Source organism: Bactrocera tryoni, chromosome 3 (assembly GCF_016617805.1).
Source record: "Bactrocera tryoni isolate S06 chromosome 3, CSIRO_BtryS06_freeze2, whole genome shotgun sequence".
Lineage (NCBI taxonomy): Eukaryota > Metazoa > Arthropoda > Insecta > Diptera > Tephritidae > Bactrocera > Bactrocera tryoni.
In genome coordinates, this window is record NC_052501.1 from 77,992,427 (window position 1) to 78,007,016 (window position 14,590).

The window sequence follows — 14,590 nt, forward strand, 5'->3', positions numbered from 1 at the left end:
ATTATAAAACAATACTCTTAAAGGGTACATATCAAATATTTCGATTTTGAACGATTTTTGTCGAGGGAAATTGATAGAGATGGATTTTTTGTCGTTTAAAAATAATTTCAAAAATCATATTTTTTTTAATCAAAATTAAAATTGAATTTTTTAGGATTTAAAAATTAATTAAAAAAATCCCTGAAAACTTTTACAAAAAAAGTTAAAATAAATAATTTAAATTGTTAAAAAAAAATTATTTTGAAAATCATATTCTTATGGCGTATAAATCAAGTATTACGATTTTGAAATATTTTTGTCGACGAAAATTTATAGAAATGGATTTTTTGGCGTTTAAAACTAATTTAAAAAATCATAATTTTTTTTTTTTTTAATTTCATAAAAAATTGATTTTTTTTAGGATTTAAAAATTAATTTAAAAAAAAAATTCGCTGAAAAATTTTACAAAAAAAGTTAAAATAAATAATTTAAATATGTAGTTAAAAAAAATAATTTTGAAAATCATATTCTTATGGTATATACATAAATCAAGTATTACGGTTTTGAAATATTTTTGTGGACGGAAATTTATAAAATTGGACTTTTTTGGGGTTCGAAAAATAATCCCAAAATAAAAGAATTTCACCAAAAAAGTTAAAATAATGAAGTTGATTGAAAACAATGGATCATTTTAAAAATCATGTTCAATGGATATATGTATGTATATGTACATATACATATGTAGGTTTATAATTAGTATTACGATTTTTAAAGATTTTTTTAGGGAAAATTATATATGTAAATAGATTTTTTACAGTTCAAAAACAAATTAAAAAGTTCAAAAATAAAAATATTTCTCCACAAAATGTCCCCAAAAAAATGTTCAAATATTTTCGAAAATTATATTTCAATGTTCATTCAAACTTATTCACACCTACATACATACATATGTATATGCTCCTCCACTTAGGCATATAGAAATTAAGTACACTTTTTGTTGTAATCACATGAACAAAGTATCTTCAATTTCGTACGCAATGCAGATTCTTTCTCGCCATTCTTTGCAAAAACAAGCATGTGCACACATACATACATACATATGTATGTGTCATATATGTAATTACATAGGTGCGTATGTGTGTGCCAATGGCATATTAGTTCCTATATAGTTTTTCTTGTTGCTGTCACCCGCGAAACACTTTAATTCAAAACACATGTTGACAATGTGCGGTGTTTATTGGTTTTTCATTGATGCGTATTTGCCCGCCCTGACTGGGTAGTGTCTGCGGTGTAGTGTCTTCTAAATGCCGGCTCGAATGTACTACATTCGACTGCTTGTAAGCCCTGCAGGGAATCCCACTATTTGCACAGCAATCGTATTTTCGTTAATCTGGCGCCATGACTTCTTCACGCTTGCCTTTGTTTTCGATGCAATATTGAATTTTGAAGCAACAACAAAACATAGAACGGAACATAAGTATTTTCAAATTCGAAAATCTTTCGCCTACGTGTAAGCTATTGCTATAAGACTCTTGTGTATTAAGCCAATTTCTTTCCTTCCCTAGCGGGCAACATTATGCAACTGCACGTGTTCTTTCGTTAGGAAGCCCAATAAATGGACCTTTTTATGAAAGTGTTAAATAATTTGGGCAATGGACAATGCTTGCGATTTTTTTTTATTTTTAGCTTGAATTTAAAGAAGTTGGAATGTACAGCCTGAATTTTGTCGAATTCCCCACCGGAAGCCAACAACTATTTTAAAGTTGTAGAGAGACAAAAAGAGAAGGCGCTGAATTCGGAGCTTAAAGCATTCACCTAAATCCACAAAAGAGTATTACCAAAGAGTGGTTGTTCGCATTAATTGAGTCCAGAGAACTAGAGAAATTTGCAGTTAAGAAGTTTTCTATCAAAAAGCTGGAACGATTTAAACAGAGTTACCAGAATGAGTGCGAATTCTTACGAGAAAGTAAAAGGAGTTATGATGTATGCATATTTTTCTACATTTTGCGGTTAAATTTAAAACGAAAATAGAAAAAACTATAGCTTCGATTGCACCGAAGCTGTAATACCCTTCACAAATACAAAAGTTTCCTTACATAAACTTTGTTTGATCAGTTTGTATGGCAACTATATGCTACAGTGATCCAATTTCGACAATTCTTTGAAAGATCAAACCTTTGCCTTAAAAAATAAACCATACCAAATTTCATGAAAATATCTTCTCAAATGAAAAAGTTTTCCATACAAGCACTTCATTCCGATCGTTCAGTTTGTATGGCAGCTATATGCTACATTGATCCGATCTCGACAATTTTTTGAAAGATCAAACCTTTGCCTTAAAAAATAAACCATACCAAATTTCATGAAAATATCTTCTCAAATGAAAAAGTTTCCCATACAAGCACTTCATTCCGATCGTTCAGTTTGTATGACCGCTATATGCTATAGTGAACCGATATCAGCCGTTCCGACAAATGAGTAGCTTCTTGGGGAGGAAAGGATGAGTTCAAAATTTCAGATCAATATCTTAAAAACTGAGGGACTAGTATACATACATAAGTGTTTTATACAGGACAGAGGGTCAGACATCGCTAAATCGACTCTAAGCTCGTCACGCTGATCATTTTTATACATGCGTATATACTTTATAGGGTCACCGGCTTTTCCTCTTGTGCGCTACAAACAACGTATCCTAGCAGGGTATAATAAACTATCACCCTATAGCATCACATATTGACATTTCTGACTACCAACAACACTCATCTCAACGACGATCTCAACAAAATTGCATTGTTGCTATATGTTTACGCACTAACAGCTCAAACACGAGATTATTTGCCTAATCCACTATCAATCGACATTCGCATTCACACTTTTCATTGCTGAATAACAGCGTGAACTTCGCTTTTTACCGTTGCTAATTCGGCTGCATGCATTTTTGCGCACCTGTGCCAATTTAGTTTGTGGCGAAATTTGAAGGAGACAACGTGGTTTGGTGGAGTAATTAGAACGCGTGTGTGAATATTGAATCAAGATCGAAATAATAGTAAAGAATTAGTCGCGAAGATAATGTTGTTGTGGATAGTTTGTGAAATTGTTAAATTGTTGTGCGGTGTAAAAAGTATTGAAAGCGTATTGTGGTGCAAGTGAAGTGTTTGTGCATTGGAGTGCAAGGATTATATTTGATTATGAATATACATATTTCTAATGGAGAGAGAGAAAGGGAATAAGAGAGAAAAAGCGGGTGTAAAGGTAAGTACAACTTAAATGAACATATAAGTATGTAAGTACACTTACTCTCTTACATACATACATATGTACATATGTTACTGTCAGTGATGACAATTGATTTTGATTAATATTTATCGATAACTTTTTGCGCGATTATTTATGCTTTCATCTACATATAGACGATTGTCAGGAATAGTGTTATTTTGTAGGTCACTGAAGATCATTGGTTTCGAAAAAAAAGTATCGATAACTATTAGTTCGATTATTGATGAATTCATGTACATATACATACATATACTTGTACATACATAAAGGTAGTTGTAAAGAATGATGTAGGTATTGTAACTTTAAATGAATTGTTTCGAAAAAATTATCGATAGCTCTAAGTTTTTTGTTTTTTATGACTTCATATACAAAAAGGCAAATGTAAGGAATCATGTTCTTATGTAGGTATTGTTACTGAAGATTATTGATGTCAACAAATAATTATCGATAACTATTAGTTTGACTATTGACGACTTCATATTAGCGCATGTGTTAATTTTAGTGCAACAGAAAACAGTTAGTTTCAAAAAAAATATCAATAACTTTTATTTCGACAACCTATTACTCCATAGAAGAGTAAATTTAAATATTATTCGTAAGTATTGTTATTTTAATGAATCTTTTTCGATAAAAAGTTATCAATATTGTTTCCAGTTCCGAAATAAATCGATGATTTATTAGCCTTAACTAGGGACTTATATCGATAACTACCATATATGTATGTACATATGTACTAGTATTTTAACAAATAATATTGTTAGTGATGATACTTGGTTACGCCAAAAATATCGATGCATTTTTAATTTCGATAACTTATTATTAAGTAAGGCCAAGTTTGAAGAGTAACATTATAATGATTTGTACAGAAGATAATTAGTTGCAAAAAACTTTATCGATAAATTTTAGTTTGGTTATCGGTGACTTCATATAAGGGCAGATGTAAAGTATTGTGTTATCCTATACACTATATAAAGTAAAGTATACTATACATTATAACACAATACATCATAGAAAATAATTGGCTTCGAAAAATATTTATCGATAACTTTTTTTCCGTCTAATCGATAGAAGAGCAAATTTAAATGATATTAAATTATACTTAAGAAATGATTTCGAAAAAAGCTTTCCAATTCCTAAATATATCGATTACTATCAAAAACACGAGTACTTGAACAAATCTTATTGTTAGAGATGATAATTGGTTTTGCCAAAAATTATCGATAGATTTTTCATTTCGATAATTTAATATTGCGAAAAGCCAAGTTTGAAAATTACCATTTATTGTATCGTTATTGAAGAAAATTTTGCTTAAAAAAATTATCGATAACTTTTAGTTTGGATATCGACGACTTCAATAAAGGCTTTTTAATGTAAGTATTTAGCTCATTTTAATGCATTTCTCTCAAAATGTTTAATTTAAAAAATTTATTGGTTTTTTAAGTAAAAATATGTATCGATAATTTAATATAAAGCCAAGTGAGAAGTGTAGTGCTATTTCATAGATATTTATTAAGTCTGGTGTCAATTGGCACTATACCCAGATGTTAACACAAGATAGGGTCTCTAACGGTAAACTCAATATGCACAGCTAGACATTTAACAGTCAATTCCACGCTAAAAATAGCATTAAATGAAAGTGAAAATTTTATAAGCAACATCTGGACGGTTTTCAACACAATGTGGTGATTGAAGCACTTTTCAGGGTGTTTATGACATGATAAGGTTGAAGTGCGTTAATATTATATGAGTATATTGAAATATTTTCGAGATTTTATTTTTGGAACTGCAACTTGTTGGCTATACAAGTGGAGGTGTGGACTAAAAACAAACTGTTTGGTTATAGACTTACATACATACATACTATGTATGGAGTAATATATTTTTGTTTCTGAACATACAGACGTACATTATATTATATACTTATACACACATACATATATATAATATATAATTAATATACATATGTGATTATACCAGCTGCCATCGATTCACCTTAACTTTGGACAAACAAATAAATCTGGCATAAGAGGAATAAATCGGCATAAAAGAGTATGTGATTTATACCAGTTGCTTTTTCGATTCGCCATTCCTTAAAGTTTGCCAAATGCACAGCCAGTATTATGTGTACGCTTAGGCACTTAGCAAACATAGATTTCTGAATACACTTAAATATCCTAAAATTTATTAATTTTTCGTTAAATATCTGGTTTATACCAATACATACCGACAATTCTCGTCTAAACCCATCACAATAAAGATAATATACATTAGCGTGAATTTTAAATGTGTCTACTCAATTTTTTTACCATAAATTTCCGGGTGTAAATACATCCATAAAACTACAAACAAAGCGAAGACTAATATGTCTAATTAGTAAAAAATATACATACTTAGTAACATAGACTGTGCTTTTAAGCATATAGTCTATTTGCTTTTCCGTTTGATGCTCGGTTTTGCGAAGCTATAAAACCGAAAATAGTACAACGTTTATGTATGTTTTTATTTGTTGTTGTTTTAAATAGGAAACCATAGTCTTTTAGGCATAAAAAACTTAGTAATTGGACAGAATTTTATGCTTTATTTTCATGTCAATCCTTTCGTGCTGCGTTATAAATAAACAAAACGGTTTTATGCACCAAATGTGCTCCACTGTTTTCGCTTCCCAACTTTGTTTACGTAAGCAACTATTGTTTGTATTTGAATTTGCCAGCTGCAAAAGCCAAAAGAACACACACAAACTATGAGATCGCCTAGATTAAAGGTGGTGTGATGTTCATAGCTTGGAACAATCAGGGTTGTCTTCATGTGTTTTAGTGGGAGGGAGCGGGAGAGAGACTAAGTTGAAAGGCAACTTTGGGATTGGTCAAGTTAAAGGGTTACATGGGTTTCCTCGGGTAAAAAGCAAACAATTTTTTTCTCTTATAAAAAATTAAATATTTTATTAGAATTTTTTATTGTAAAAAAGGAATTCTGAAATTTTTGGAAAAAAATATTTTAAACTCTGCTATGGCGACACCATTTCCGGTGATATCTCGAAAAAACATGCGCCCGCGTTGGCAGAATAACTCCTTGCATGATCACCTAAAGTGAAGAAATACATGTTTTGGTTAAAACCTTAACTTGGAACTTGGACGAAGGAAAAAAACTGAAATTTGGATTTTTGGTTGACATTTTTACAAAAAAAATTAAAATTTCAGTGAAAATTTTGTGACATTTTTTTTCGAAATGCTGCAATGGAAAAAAATTTTTTCTTTCAAGTCGTTAAGAATTGTAGCTCAAAGACCAGTGTAAAATTTCATGAAGATTGGTTGAGTACTTCTCGAGAAATCTTGCCAACCGAATTCAAAAACACAGTTTCTGGAAAAGCGGCGCACTATGCACAACTAGCTTCGAGCGCACAAGTTCTCAAGGCTGTATCTCCAAAATTACTACTCGGATCAACTTGAAAATTTAGGGCAACATTCTAGAGATGTTGTAGAATTTAATTAGACAATAAAAATATCGATTTTTTGAAACCCGTAAATCCATGTAATCGCTTAAGGGGCAATACCAGTGTGACACTTTCAAAAAATTTTTTTTATTTTTTTTTGCTTTTTCGATAGTTTATATATTCAAAAATATCCTGTGAAATCGGTGAGGTCGTATCTTAAATAGTTTTTGAATGCCAGCGTTCTAAACAGCGACCGCTCAGAGGTGCAAACATATTTAAGTGAAACTTTAAACGCGTTTTTCTCGAAACGACATTTTTCAAAATTGCTGACATTATAACTCAACGAGAAATTGACCGATCGACTTCAAATTAAAACTGGATATAGTTGAATACATTTGCTATACAATAGACTACGATCTTTTTGATTGGTTGAAAATTGTCAATTTGGCTTTAAAAAAACGACCATTTTTTCGTAAAAAAACGATTTTTTTTTTCAAAATTACGCCATTTTCTTAATTTTTGATATTTTTCAAAGATCGTAGTTCATTGTATAGAAAATATATTTAAGTTTAATAAACATTTTGAATTTTTTTGTTTCAGCTATTCAATCGACCGGAATCATGCCAGCAGTTGAGGCACTTTTTTTTCGGCACTTGCGCAGACAGCACTTAACTTCGTTACTTTTCAATATTTTTGTAAAAAAAAATTTTTTTAGTATAGCTAAAAATATACTTTATTACGTCCATAGAACGTTAAAACATTCAATCTAGTACTTTCTTTAAAAAAAATTCACGAAAATCGCCTACTTTTTCATGCGTCACACTAGTATAGCCCCTTAACAATGATTGATTTTGTAGAGCGTAGCGGAAGCAGCTTTGGAGAATTACTTTTTTAATTTGAATATTTTTTTTCAAAATGTTTAGTAAAGTAAGAATTTTTTTATCAACTACATATGTATGTATGTATATCTCTCAGAACAATTAGGGATTTCGGTGTTAGTGCATGTTAGATTATCATCTCCGTTTGTTTAGTCATCCGAAAAATGTAATCGATGTTCTAGTTGTATGAAAATATTTCAAGTGACTTCGACGGAAACTTAAATGAAGAGATTTCAGTTATTTAACCATACATTCACTAGATTTCAGGCAATAGACTAGTTTCAAGTTTCGTTATCACCACTTTTAGACAATAGACCAGTTCCAACATTCGTTATACTACTTTCTCTTTAGTCCTAATGCTATATACTTATAAACTTCCCTGAACGAACTAATGGTTATCTGATCAAGCTTGACTCTGTCCCTGAGAATGATTTTTGAATTCAACCTCATAAATGTAGGGGATAGATTTCCATAATCAAAATATAAAGTACTTTGTTAGATATATTCCAGAGCTAGAGATTTGGAATCAATTCGGGTAAGTATCAATTTATAAGTGTATCGTCAGATGTTGTTGCAAAAATATTATTCTTATACATTTTAATGTTGTTATTTTTATCACTAAGGTCTAGGTGTTCTTAATTTACATATTATAAATTCTAGGAAATTATCAGTTTATCTGTTAGTTTAAAGTTTATTTTGTAAATATATTTCTCTCTAGTTTTACTACCGGGTACTCATTTTCCAAATGTACAACTGATTCGTGTGTATGTATGTATTCGTTTTTTTTTTGTTTTTCCAACCGAACGCGCTTCGTCTCATCTGAGATTTACGACTGCACATAATGATTGATCTTAGCGCCCAGTATGCAGGAAATATGCACATACTAACATGTGATTATATGTTCTGGTATCCTGCTTGTGTATGTGTGTACATACATATATGCCGATTCTTTTGTTTACAAAGTCATAAGGCCTGTATGTATAAATACATTAACCAAATAGCTATGTGATACACTCGTGTGTACATTAAAGATTTGCATACATTTAGTAGATATATATGTATTATATACACTATATGTACATACATACATATATAGAAACTATATGCATCTATGTATTGATCCATATATTTACATGCATATTTGTGTGTACGCAGGGCTGTGGTCTACGCTTCCAAAGTTCCAGATGTTGCAGATGTCGAAGCAAGTAATTAAATCTTTAGAACTGGGTAGTCTTGCGAGTACATGCATGATTCTTGGCGGTTGTTTGTATTGTTGGACCGGTGGTTATACATATGTACATATGTATGTATACCTTATACTTGTATGTACATACATACATGTGTATGTCAGTATAAAACCTCAATGCAGTTAGTTCATTTGCGATGTACAACTTTTTATTGAAGCGTAAAGGAGGAAGAAACTAAAAAACTAAAAAAAAGAAATAAAAAATATGTATATGTATGTAAGTATATTCTTCTTCTTTATTGGCGTAGACACCGCTTACGTTATATCCGAGTTTACAACAACGCGCCAAGTGAGCTAGGTCCTTCTCCACCTGGTCTTTCTAACGGAATGATGGTCTATATCTTCCTCTGCTTCCCCTGGCGGCTACTGCCAGCCAATTACTCCCATATCTGGGGTGTTTTCATCTATTCGGACGACATGACCAAGCCAGCGTAACCGCAGCCGAAATCGGATCGGTAATCCCATTTTTTAAGTCCCATAGTAATTACTGCTTACCGGGTGTATAAGAAATTTGTCGTTCAGACCTCTTTTTCATACAGCTTCTACTCAGTCTTCTTCGGTTCAAATTTAGAAACCGATCTCGTCGATTCTTTTTTGAACTCTGGTTTAGCTCTGCTTCTCCCGGACGGTACTGCGTCAAATACTCTCAGAGATGGAGTCTTTTCAACCATTTGGACGAAACCTAGATCACCTAGCCAGCATAACCGCTGTTTCTTAATTCACTGAACCATGTCAATGGCGTCGTATATCTCGTTCAGCTCATCGTTCCATCAACTGCGGTATTCGTATTGCCAATGTGCAAAGGACCTTAGATTTTCCGCAGAACCTTTCTCTCGAAAACTCTTAACGTCGACTCAACAGTTGTTGTCATCGTCCTTGCCGCTGCACCATAAAGCAGGTCGTGGATGATGAGTAACTTGTAGAGTATGAGCGTCCACACGTCTAAAACACTGGACACGTGTCTTCCGTCTATCACAACACGATCGATCTGGTTGGTGGCTTTTCGATCCGGACAGCCAGGAAGATTGATGAATTTTCCTATGCTGGAGTCTAGTACTACAGATAACCATATTTCGGGCGAAGTCGGTCAGCCTCAACTCATTTGTGGATTTTCAATCATGGAGACTGGATATACCAACTATTATGCCAAAGATACCTTCTTTGTCCACACTGGCGTTAAAGTCCCCAAGCACGATTTTGACATCGTGGTGGGGGCAGGTCTCATAGGTGCGCTTCAAGCGCTTGGTCCCATCGTACTTCTCTGCCGTCAGAGCTCCAGAGCTTCGGCACAATTCAGCGTTATGTTGAAGACTTTCGCTTTGATGTGATTTGTGGCTAGATGTTTATCCATTGGGGTGAATGCCAGGTCTCTACGACGGTGACTCTCTCCCACCAAAAATACCACACTGAATTTGCGCTTCTTTATATGGTCACTGTAGTAAATGTCACAAGGATCTGCTCGCCTCAGTCCGAGTCCCGTATATCGCACTTCTTGTTCGGCGGTGATGTCAGCCTTTACTCTTACCAGGACATTAACCAGCTGGACCGCGGCACCTTCTCAATTAAGTAATCGGACATTCCAGATTCATGACCTTAAATCGTAATCCTTAATGTGTTTGCAGTAGTCGTCATCAAAAAGGGGGTCTCTCATCCGAGGCTGTTGTTTGCTTTTCATTGGGGTCGTTTTTTACGTGGCGTGTCCCAAACCAAGCGCGCAATCCTGGGATGGATGTTTTTTGACTACCCAGAGGACACTTGGTCTAAGACTAGAAGTCGTGAGTTAATTTAGATACTTTCTTATGGCAGTATGTTATAGTGGTCCGACATCGAAAGTTCCGAAGTAAGCATCTTCTGATATAGAGACAGACAGACGGACGGACAGATGAACTAACGCTCGGACATGGCTAAATCGACTCAGCTTTTCATACTGATAATTTATATCTAAATACTTTATAGAGATTCTGTGCTTTCGTGAAACTTTGTGGCTTCGAGCTAGTTCTTTAGTGCGAAAGAAAATTAAAAATATAGTATGAGTACTAAAGGTTTATAAATGCAGCTATGTATGTACATACAATTGTACATTTTTAGCTTCACATTCATATGTTTGTAAGGATGTATATAAGTATATACATATATGTATGTGTGTGTAAGTGAGCATTTCCTCTGTACGGCCTCCGTAAACGTAGTTCAGCTGAATGCATGAGTGGCATTACAACTTCCATTTAATTTAATGTCAGTCCAATAAAATTGCCGTTACCAGCAACAACAACAACAACAAGTCTAACTAAAGACACGTGAATTGAAAATTGCTCACTGTGTGTATTTTCGCACATGTGCTGAGGCAAATTACGAATAACAATATTGCAACAATATAAATATGTAAACCTAAATACATGGTAGATACCTACATACATACATATATGCATTTAAACGCACTTAAGCACATGTGTACTCGGAATTCGCATACATACATACATATTCATATGCATGTCTTTCCTTTAAGCGCCTAAGCGCGCCCAAAAGTCAAAGGCATTGCTGCCAATAGCCCAGCGAATTCCATTGTCCTAATACGACTATCGACTCAGCAGCTTCGACTCAAATTAAGGGTCAGCGTTTAGTGCATTGGACATTCAATTTCATTGCCACGTTCGCAAGTTAGCCTGTTTTGCGTTGGACACGGTTGGTCACCACATGTGCGCTAATACAAGAGCTCTCAAGTTCCGCGATGCTTCTTCTGCACACTTGTAGAAGCAGCGTGCAGTCAGTCCATTCAGCCGTCCGTGCATCCAGCTATGGCAGAACACTTCACACAGTTGGCCAACAATGTGAATGGGAAATGCATTTTTATTAATGAAAAAACCCGAAGGATATGGGAAAACTAAAAACTAATGAGCCAATCTGAAGAGGATCTTGTTTTTGTAGGCACCTACAACAAAGCAACTAAGAAGTTTTAATCGTGTGCCAGGAGCCGCTGGTCGCTGCATTTATGTCGTGTCGATACTTATAAGATTTGTCACGTGGGAAACTGCATGCTGACGTTATAGGAAAGTCGTTAGGATAGTTAAGGTTAGGTTAGCATATGTTAGGTTAGATGAGGTCAGTTTGGGTTATGTGAGGTTAGATGAGGTTGAAAGTTTATGAATGAACATAGACTGTTTCTTATATGTGGAGACAAGGATGTGGTAACGAAGGGTAGAGAGGTATTTTTGGGATCAAATGAAACATTAAACTAAGCCTCACGGTGACTCTCCAAAGCTCAATGATCTGCCAGCCAGTGTAACCCAACATAACCTCCTTTAACCTAACCTCGTATAACCTATAACCCCCATTGAGCCAGCGAGCGAGTTTCATTGGCGTAAAAGGTTCCTGTGTCTATCATTTGTTAGCTTTTGATCCTCTGGTCCGCGCTACTTAACTCAAGATTTCTTATATCCAGCACACATTTAATTAAGAGTGTAAAGCAGGAAATGCAAGAAAGTTCTTGTTATAACGGTGAAAGCTTCTGAGATTATGCTGTCTAACAAGCTGATTGCCCCTTTAATACGACAAAAACATCTAGCAATGTGCCGTCTGGCTACTTGCTTGACAGAGTAAGTCATAAAATCATTACGCTTATAGCTTGATAAAGCTCTACTGGTTCTTATTTGTCGAGAAAGTAATTTTACCAACTTGATGAACTTTATAACGTCATAAGATGAAAAGGGTGCTCCAGTCGGTACCCTTTTGCGTTGTTTATTAGGGGTTTGAGCTTCAAACTATCTCCTTCTTTGGATTTCAAATCCTCATAGACTCGAACTTTAAGGACCCAACCTTTTATATCGTACAACAAAGACAAATTTTAGTATGGACCATGTCGTCAGGTGAAATTGAATTGACAGTTCTTGTGGGTCTATTCCAGGTAACGTAGAACCTACTGTCTTGGGAACGTATCATCAGTTTTCTTAATCTTCTCTTTGTCGAAGTATTTTGCGTTTTATATACGGTTCTCTTCGAGCTTATCGATTGTAAATAAAGTTACAGAGCTTCTAAAGTCTTGCAGAGTGAAGCAAACTCTCCGCCCCCGGGCGTAACTAAGTTTCTGATGTTCCAATGACCAAATGATCAAGTAATCGCTATCTAAAATACTGACTTTATAGCGATAGTACAGTCTGAGCTTCTGACTTTTAAGCGACTAAGTGACCAAGTAGTCGTAACAGCCAGAGCTTGCATACGGCATTCGAACCCGCCGAGCGTTAGTCATGTATCTCAGCACAGGATTACAAACGTTGCGATGAGAAATGATAGCGTGATTAATTTGCTGAAGGTTGTACATATGTTTGTACATACTTATATACTATGTATTATTTATAAGTATAAAGTATGTACATACTTATATAAAATGAGAACTTAACTCCTCCCCAGAGCATACAGTGAAGGCGCAACCACTTTTTATATGTCAATTCTACAAATTTCCTTAGTTTCTACTTGTCACTGTTAATTATGTACAATCGTCCATACGTCTACATATTTACTATACATTAGGGTGGGCCAAAAAGTTTTTTTTTTGGTTTAGACAAAATTAATGAATTTTTTCACGTTATATAAAGAAACATTAAAATTCTTTATACATTAGGGTGGGTGAAAAAAAAATATTTTTTTTGTTTAGACAAAATTAATTAGTGTATTCCCTGTATCTACAGGAAAAATCGAAATTATGTACACATTAGGGTGAGTTAATTTTCTACTTAGACAAAATTATTGATTTTTTTACGGTATCTAAGAAGAAAATTAAAATTCTCTATACATTAAGGAGGTCCTAAAATAATTTATTTTTTGCTTAGACAAAGTTAATGAATTTTTCTGGTATTTAAGGGTGGGCCAAAAAAATTTTTTTACTTAGACATAATTAATGAGGTTTTTACGGTATCTAAGGAAAAAATTAAAATTATCTAACAATAGGGTGGGCCAAAAAAATTTTAATTTTAAAAGATTAAAAACTCTAAAGCCAAAGATCATCCCACATACTTGGAGATATTATCCTAGAGGTGTCTAAGGCCATATTTTTCAGAGCAGCAAACGACAAAAAAATGTTTTGTTTTGGCCCATCCTAGTATGTATGCATGTATGTATGTACATATGTACATACATATTATATGAGCGTATAAAAAATGAGTAAAATGTACTTGTGGTTTATAATTTCACATTAGTTGCTATACTTTGAAATGTTAATTTTGACTCGTAAATCACCGGATACGCCTTCAAGTCTGGGGATGTGTGTATGCTTAAGTGTGCGTGTATATGTGCTGAAATTCTCAGCATAAATGTGGAGACATGAGAATATATAGCGGCGAGTAGACGGCAAAGACAGCCGCGCACATGTGTGACTGTCACGACATACTTACATACATACATGGTGCCACACACACAAACATAAATAATCACATACAGATGCACATACTACAAAAATATATTGGTAGTAGCACTTGTGAAGTGACATTCATAATAATGGTCTTATAAGGGGATTCGTCAGTGCTGACTATAAAATGCTGCTTGAACTTTATTACTTTTTCCACACTAAATAAAAGTGTGAGCTGCTGAATTTTAAAGAGTTCGGCTTCGGTAGCATAACTTGGCGACATATCGAATGCGATGTATCGGATGTAGCGGGTATGTGCAGACGCATATTTTTGTGATTTGAGTAATTTTTTGTGACTGGAAAATAGTGGCTGGGCTAAAGCTTTGATTTCCGAGCTGATTTTGAAAGCTAGTTTTGGAAACTAGTGACATGAAAAAAAAAATAAA